Consider the following 9,399-nt stretch of genomic DNA (forward strand, 5'->3'; position numbering starts at 1 on the left):
ATCTCTCTTTCTCCGATGGATTATATTTTTTCCCCTTTCAGTTGAGGAAGTGCCGCAGCGCCGGTGACGTGGATGGCTGCATCAGCGATGGTGGCGCCGTCTGGAGACGCTTTCCTAACCACAACATGTTAGGAAGGTTTTGTATTGCGGTTTTGTGTAGCGCCAGTTTTCAGTTAAAGAATAAAACCCAATTGCTTTTCGATCTAGGCTGAATAAAAGTGCTTGCTTTCACTTTCTTCGTACAGCTGATATTTTCTGTGTGTCGTTGTCTCCTGTGCTATTTAAATTGCTTTATTATTGCGAAAGCATCACATATGTTCCATGAGGCAGAAAAGCCGGCGTTGTCCGCAACGAGTGGTACCAAAAATCAATGTGACGTCATCTGCGTTTTGTATAACCTCAGTCGTAATACAGAAGATAGTAAATAATGTAACAACGGTAATTAGTAGTATTATGCGTAAATAATGTGAATAAACTTAATTAAAGTGAATTAGAGTGATGTAAAGAGAATTAAAGTTACAATGTAGAGTAAGGTGACTTAAGGTGGAGTAAAGTGAATTAAGGTGAAGTGAATGAAGGTGAATTAAAGTGGACTTAAGTGGATTAAGGTGGATTAAGGTTGGTATAAGTTAGAGCAAGGTGTATTAGAGTGGATTAAGGTGAATTAAGGTTGTACAAATTATAGAAAGGTGGATTAAGTTGTATTAAGGTGGAGTAAAGTGGATTAATGTGGATTGTGGGTACAAATTAGAGCAAGGTGTATTGAGGTAGAATTGTGAAGGACATGTGACAATGTATGATGTCGCGTATCATGAACGTAACCAATTAATAAGAGAAGCCGTAATGCTTTCGCATTGAAATCACGTAAGGATACTTAAGTGACTCAATTTTTTTCTGCTGTACTTGCAGTGTATTTGGTATAATTATCTGACCCTCCCTGGGCGAGCTGTGCCTCTCACTGCTCCATAAGTTCATAAGACTATATGTGTACTGCGCTACCTGATTGTTAGACAACGAATAGTTGTTGGTGGCCCGGATTCATGCACGAACATTTCGTTGATTTGATGTTTATCAAATCAATGAAATAAAGCAATTGCTAATTGTAAAAAAAGTTCTTGTGACTTGGTACTGTAGATTTCTGTTGTGTAAAAATGTGTGAAAGTTCCTGTGTTGTATGTGCTCTACGTAGAAATTAAGTGTCGACATTACCGGTTACTGCCATGCGAAACGGGGGCTTTAAGTGGACACATCACATTTTTTTTAGCCCTCGCCTTCCTCAAAGTTCTTGCGGAGAGTATACAGTTTCATCTTATTTGATCTGATTTCCACAGTTGATGAACGACTACAGCGCCAGCTTTATCGATATTGTTCCTATACTATGAAAGTGTACGCGCCCAATGCCTGGGGCATGTCCTCCAAGATCCAGCGGCGCGCTCCGTAAGATCTCCGAGGCCATGCCCAAAGGCATATACAGTTTCCTACAGACATTACTCGAAGAAACTCTGCCATTAGTGTCTATGTCAACAGTAAATATGGCGGTTCGGTCAGCATCAAGGAGGTTTTAAAATTTTAAACCTCCTTGGCCAGCATGGGAATCATGGGAGGCGCATAAATTTGCCAAAACTTCTTCCATTCTAGCTTCGTACGGCTTCGTAAGTAGGTTGTTATACATGTTTCTATAAACGCGCTGTTATTGACAGGAACAAAACTGGACGAAGCACACAGCACACAGAGCGCTCTCTGAGTTGTGTGTGCTTCATCCAGTTTTGTTCCCTGTCAATAACAGCGAGTTAATAAACAAAATGAAAGGGATTATTTTCGACAGAACATTGCGTTATATATACATAAAACAATTTGCATAATTATGTCTGTGCAAAGAAACTTATGCCTGTGTGCACTCATAAAAATTTGGTTGCTTAGAAAAAAAAGCGCAGCGTAGTGAACAAAAGTCGCACGAACGTCAGAAGCCACAAGGCCGAAGATGAGACAAATGCATGCACTACCAATCGTTTCCCGTGCCAGCAGGGCGATCGCCAAGCCAGGGTTCTCTCGGGTAACCTTTGTACGAAATTCATATTGCCGAAGGCTCCAAAGGCGTGTTGGCGATGCCGGCATCGATTAACGGGCCGAACCCCTTTGAGGCCCTTGGAAGGGGACTCCCATGCACCTCTTATCGCCAGTGTCATCGGAAGGCGGAGTCGTGCGCTTCTACCTTCCCGGTTTGCGAAGCTAAAGTGTAGTACAAGTTGAACAGACTGTATACGAGGCCCTGGTACAGCGTACATACTGTGGACAAGCTCCAAACAGCGCGTGTGGACGTGCTGTGCGGGATCGGGAAGCCGTTTAGGAAAGAAAAAGAAAAAGATACATAGCGTAAAATACTTTCTGGTGGAGTATGTACGCTGTGTTCCTGGTGTCTTGTGCGGACGTTTGTTTCAGGAATCGAAAAGCAGAAGGAAGGTCTCGTTTTGGCGCCAGCCGTTTGAGGAAGAGGCGCGAGGAAGAGTTCGGAGATGGGTGTATATATGTGCGTAGATATATATGCGACCCCGAAAAGAGATCAGGGATGCCCTGTGCGTGCGTACACACGATGTGAAAACACCAAGCTGAAATCGCGAATTATCTTTCTAATACAAAAATGCATTGTTTCAACGTACGTGAATCTCTATAGCCAGAAGCTAGTCGGGATTAGTTCAAGTATAAGAGAGAAAAAAAAATAGCGCATCACACGCTAAAACAACGAGCCTGTACCATAATTAGATAGAAACGCAAAGAAAACTGAGCCAGAACACAACGAACGACTTAATGTGTTGCGATGTTCAAATTTATGCAATCGACTCAATTATTTAAACCCGCCGCTGTGGCTTAGCGGCTATACAGTGTTGCACTGCTAAGCACGAGGTCGCGGGATCGAATCCCGGCCGCGGCGGCCGCAGTTCGATGGGGGCGAAATGCAAAAACGGCCGTGACCCTTGCATTGGGGGCACGTTAAAGATCCCCTGGTGGTGAAACTTAATCCAGAGTTCCCCACTTCGGCGCGTCTCATAATCAAATCGTTGTTTTGACACGTGAGACCCCGTAATTCAATTCAATTGTTTAAACTGTACATGATACATTGAACGCAAGGGGAGTATTATATTACCGGTGAAAACGAAAACAAAAAGAGTCCTAACACAGCTAACTAGTGCACTTCTGCAGCCACTTGTCTCAGAAGCATGCGCGAAGTAAGTCGGCTGCCTCGGCCTTCTGGTATTGTCTATATGGAGCTGAGCTCATATTCACGAAAATATGGTTACGTGAGGACTGTTTGTAAGAGCAGGCGCGAACCAATTACTATACTGGGCCTAATATTAGCAAAGGCGGTCGGCCAATGTTAAAACACTATCTCCTTTGTGTCGTGTAAACATATAAGAAAGGCGACTCAACAGCGGTTGGCAGAGAAGAAAGATAACTTCTTCTTGGGCGCATTAGTGTACCGTGTGATTTGTTGTTCATATAATGCACTACCTTCGCAATCGGCCCATAATGTTTGTTGAGTAAAACCACACAAAACCAGTCCCAGTTTTAAGCGCGCGCAGTTTGAACGAACGTACCTGGGTTTAATTTTGGCCTTCTTGCCCTCATTGCGGATTATTACTGCTCCGTACATAGTTCTATGCCAACTTGGTGCGTCTTATACGTTCCAAGCTTCAACTTTGACGCTTCTTGGTTGTCTTACGTGGACAAGAAGGTCTCAAATCGCCTTTTTTTTTTTTTTGGGGGGGGGGGGGGGGGAGGAGGGCCTATCTGAAGTCTACAATGCAGACCTTTTCTTCAAACGATTTCTCGAATTAAAAATCTCGGCCACCAAGTGATTTTCTCCTCATCAAGCAATCCAGGTGGACAGGCAAATTGAAGCTTTGTCTCTAACAAACTCTTTAAACAGAGACAGCCGTCTACAACGATTCCCTTGGCTCTCAACTCAAATAGCTGCACTTTCCTCCTACAGCGCAATGGTCAAATGGACAGCCGTTATAGAATGGTACTTGCGTGTGTGATCCAACCCTTGGAATGTTAGCCAGCGCCACTCACGGCCACGACGGTGTATGTGAAACGTTCTTTGAACCCACGGTAACAGATCAGCAGCGCAGTGAAAATACAAGTGCAAAGAAGCCCACAGGATCAGCGCTTTGTTTTTGTCCTTGCCCTTTACGTGCGCTGTTATTCCGTTGCTATCAGTTACCAAGAGAAAAGCTATTCTTATTCTCTCAACCTATAAGGCGTCACGTAGTACGTTAACGTGGTATCAGACAAGTGGCCAATGGACCTTTGTGTGCTACCTCTAGGCCTAAAGGCTGAGACCCTCGCTATACAACGAGGAAGAAGAGCAAGTTTTAAAGCGATAGCTTTCTTTGGCTCTTGCTCCCACTCTGCGGTTTGTGTGTTTCTGGCCGTTTATGGGAGGGAAGTCCACTTGGGCCGCTAGGTATGTGCTGGGCAATGTCTTGCCGAGCAGACAACATGGGCCCCTGCGTATGTGCCCGAACATACCACCTGCTCCTGTTTGCTATCTGGGATTGGTATGTGCCCAAACAGACAACTTTGGCCTTGAGTATGTGATATTGGTATGGGCATATAACAGGATGTTTCAGCGAACACTTTCAAAACTGTTTAAGGGTTGCCTGTGACAGATAGCACAATTATAGTTCATGAGCTGGTCTACTCGAGGAGGCGGACATGACTTGCAAAAAAAATGAAATGCATAATCGACTAATTAACAAAGTTTCACTTATTAAGTTTTTAACTAATTACCTTATGACCCATATGGTAATTTACAAATTCTAGCCGTGGAGTTCGCAAGGCGGATCCACTTGGAACGAATTCTGAGGATGGCACCAGTTTCGAGAAATTAATTCCCGAACTTTGCGGAGAAATGCATTGGCATTCCAATTACTTTCTTAACAAAACGTCGTTTTATGCATTGAAGCACAAAAGTAACTGTGTTTGCTGAAACACCCGGTATATTATTGGCTAATCACGAGTAATGGGTGTGCCAAGGTGCGCATCCACAACAGACACCTCCGCGTCGAGCGCGGCTGTTTGATGAATAGACACTGCAAAGAAGTTGCAGCCAGGATAATAGGGATAGTGGGCGTTGCTACAGAGTTTGAACTGGTGTGCTGTGATCGCAACAATGTACACTGTGCCGTGGTATCATTCAATATTGTGGTTGCCACGTCGTGTGTCCGCTGATGCCCATACGCTTTCGTTATTCACGGATGACACGCAGATGCAGCAGATAGCACGAGAAAGCTATCGCTAATTTTGACAATCATCATCGATGGTTTCTGCCACAATTTGTTCTGATGAGACTTTAGTGGCCAAGGATATGAGCCAAACAGTAGTTCAGCTACACCGACTGAACATTATCACTTGAGCGAAGATACGTCTGCCCTCCTTTTTTTCCGGGAATGTCCCCATGCTGCAGTGTTCGTGGCAGATGATATATTGTGTATATGATAGGCCTAATATATGCCATTGATGTAGCGCATCTATGACGGGACGAAGAGACACAGAAACACACACACTGCGTGTGTGTTTCATTGTTGAAAGTTAGCGCCGTGTGTGTGTGTTTCTGTGTCTCTTCCTCTCGCCTTAGATTAGCTACGCCAATGGCATTTAATATAACGCACCAACAAGCCCAACGTGTAGCCTTAGTTGTGTACTAGGAGCGCAAATATCTTCACACAGCACCGCAAATATTTTCAACTCAAGCACGTATTTTCATAATATGTGTTTCTTCTGTTCGTACTTATAACCTGTATCAATTTTATTCCCGTATTCCTATTCTGTCGGTACATGGATCATGCAAAAAAACTTTTGTAATCATTGTTTTAGCTACTGTGCAACTCATCACATCTTAACGCAGCTATTGTAAACCTTTTCGTTTCTGCACAGGCTGTTTACAGTAATTCTGTTGTGTTTTTGTCACCGCTAACTATACAGTAACAATCTTTTCATCGCGATCACAAAGCGTATAAAATGCTTTCACATCTCTCAATTAAAATGTTCGCTGTCGGCAAAGTCAATGTTTCCGGATACTTCCTGTATGCACGTCTCTACATCCTGGTGATGTTCAATAAATTTTTATTTGATTGGCTTTGATTTGATTTGAACCTCTGTCATCGTTGTATACAAGGAAGGCTAAGTTTACGCACGGCTCAGAGTGTCGGAAGAAAAATATACATAAAGAGAAACAAAACGGTCTGGTTTTCTCACAAAGTGACGGGGCGTGTGGGAAAGAAAATTCACAGCAGCTCAATATCTTGGCTTATACATTGAAGCATTCTTTCTTTCTTTCTTTCTTTCTTTCTTTCTTTCTTTCTTTCTTTCTTTCTTTCTTTCTTTCTTTCTTTCTTTCTTTCTTCTTTCTCTCTTTCTTTCTTTCTTTCTTTCTTTTGCAAATGCATTTATTATAGTTTTTGATGCCTTCCCGACACCTTCTACCATTGTCCAGCAAACGGCTCCACGCTACGCACGCTCGGGCCCAAATCAGAGCAGCATTACGGCATTCGATTCGGTGCCGGCTCTCTTATAATGGTATCATCGCCTCCGCACGCACGCATTCAGATCAGGTACCGCGCGCAGACACTACTAAACACACAGAGAAAACACACGACCGAGACGCACAAACACACACACACACACACACACACACACACACACACACACACACACACACACACACACACACACACACACACACACACACACACACACACACACACACACACACACACACACACACACACACACACACACACACACACACACACACACACACACACACACACACACACACACACACACACACACACACACACAAGAACCGTGAGTCTCGAACTGTGCGGCACTCGCTATACACAACACGCCCAGAGACCGCGGTGCATTGTGTCTGGGCACGATTCGAATCTCGTCTCTTTTGGAGTGTACATTTGTGTTTGTGCGCTTGTTTTTTGCGAGATTTTTCTTTTCTTTTCTTTGTCGGCAGGGGCGCTTGCATCGTCACGTGCACGACCCCGATTTCGAAGATGACTGGCGAAGACGAGGCACCCCCCGTAACGTCTTCGCCGGGGGTTTCATGCTAGACGATCAAGTCTTCGGGGGCTGGTACGCACGTACTCTAGGTTCGTGGGACAGGCGAGAAGCCTGGCATTGTTGTGTTTAATCGTCTTGCCTCCACTGGAATGCTTCTTCCTTCGGCCATTTTTTGCAGTACAGATACCTTTGTTTTATTTTTATTTTTGCTGGTATTCTGACTCGACGCCCGTCCGCGGGCTGCGTATACGTTTTCGTTGCTCGGTGCCCCTCAACTGCTGCACACGACATGCGCATTTGGAGAGGTCGTTTTTAAATCGGAGAGGAATTGATCTGCGGGACGGTGTATAGTTTGCGAAAAACTCCCTCTGTTCGGTGTAATCACCGTGCTCCTGAGAACACCGTTCCTAGGAAATCTGCTAACACGCATTTAAAGTCACTTGTGAGAAGAATGTGAAGTACGTATATACAGGGTGTCCCAACTATCATGCACCAAGATTTAAATATATACAAATGCCACGTAGCTGGACAGAACCAAGGTAATCTTGTTTGACGTCGCTAGGAGATACTCAGATTATTTCTTGCATTCCACCTAATTACATAATTAGTCTTAATTAATAATTCAACTCCTCAATTGTTATAATTAGATGAGAAGAGTTAATGAGAAAATTGTAGAGCAACGTGAAAAACTCTCGATACAGCTTTCTGTTGCTCAATACGTGCTACATAAAAGTGTTATTTCCGAGCGTGAAACAAGCCCGCGAATACACCCAAAATTACCGCGGGACTGGTGCGACTGCATTGACGTAATGGTCCCTTCTAGTTTATTGCCTTATTCCATGTCCATATTTCTCCGTGAATTTCTAGGAGTAGATAAAAAACCAGGGTAGCATCCACTTGCTACGATTTCCCAATTTGTCAAAACGCGGAGGAGCACCGCGATGAATTAAATTTAAATTTCACATTCACTGGTGTATTTAATGCCTTATTTAGAATAAATGCGATGGTAATTAAGATATTTATGCTTTCTGTTCCCCAACGTAAACCAAGGAGGTGTTTTATGCATCCTTGGCTTTAAAAAAAAAAAAACTCAAATGATGCTGTGGGACTATATTCACAAATGCTGTCTCGCTTGAGCTTCACATCTGAAAACAAGCGCACACTTTAGACAAGGACAAAAGAGAGTACTGTGTCTGTTTCACAGTTTAAACCAGCAAGACTGCGTTTAGCCACTGTCCCCAAAGGACTTTGGCGATAAGGAGAGTGGGTGCATAGGTATAAAGCATATAAGGTGTCCATGTGCATAAGGTGTCCATGCATTCATATCTTAAAATTATAGCAAAATTCGTCAGTGAAGCCAATCAAGATAAGGTGCGTAAGCTGCGAAAACCAATCAGGAACACGATTTCCTTTTAATATTACGCTCCACGTGGTGAGTGAGTGAGTGAAATAACTTTATTGGAAACCTTTAAAAATTGCCGATGCATCCATTCCTTAGATATGATTGGCGACTTTAATGTTATTAGCAATCTAGGTTATGGATCGTTGGGTAACTGTTGATGATATGTTTTCTGTAATGGTTATTCTGAAAGACGTCACATAACCCGTGACCCAAGTTGGCAATAAAGATGCTTATTGAAGAGCGACGCACACCCAGTGGCAAATACCATGTGGTTCAAGTTGGCGTCAAGGCACTGAAGAGCGACACAGACACATTGGAATATACCTCAGTGCCCCAAGAGTGTAATTGAAGGGCAACACCTAAATTGGCGTTAGAAAGGTTCATTGAAGACCACCACATAGCCTAAAAGGTCCTGGGAAAAAAAAAACATAGCCAGAGTTAAGTGCCAAGTAATCCAAGTCGATCCGACGGTTGTTTACGAACCCGGTTCCATGAGCACAGAAGGCCGTTGCCCTACCCATTTGATCATGGGCTATACCTGGTGACCTAACTTGACGTGAAAGTGGTTAGGCGCGGAGGACTTATATACGAGACACACCGCAAACTGAGACAGACAAGTTCGCAAGGACTGCTAATAGCTAGCACCAATAAGGGACTAGCTCTTACATGCTGTGGGCCCATTTGATGATGAGGTTTGACTTAGCACTAGTCTTACTTTTGATTGTAATACGGGCGGGGGGAGCGGTGGGGCGAGCACGCACCCACCCCAAACCCCCCCACTACCAAAAATTGCACGCCCCCACCACCCCAGTTTGGGGCAGTGGCGAGCTTCAGTGCGGACCCGCAGTGCAATGGGCGCCGCACCTCCACCCGGGGAAGCCGTCTTCGTGATCGCGGCCTTCCCGACGCCAAGTAAGTAT

General features: G+C 44.2%; 1 pseudogene; it reads right to left on the reverse strand.

The window, feature by feature from the left end:
* Window positions 1-9,223: 9,223 nt before the first annotated feature.
* Window positions 9,224-9,399, reverse strand: LOC119465399 (U1 spliceosomal RNA; annotated as a pseudogene).

The sequence above is a fragment of the Dermacentor silvarum genome, chromosome 9 (assembly GCF_013339745.2).
Source record: "Dermacentor silvarum isolate Dsil-2018 chromosome 9, BIME_Dsil_1.4, whole genome shotgun sequence".
Classification (NCBI taxonomy): Eukaryota; Metazoa; Arthropoda; class Arachnida; order Ixodida; family Ixodidae; genus Dermacentor; species Dermacentor silvarum.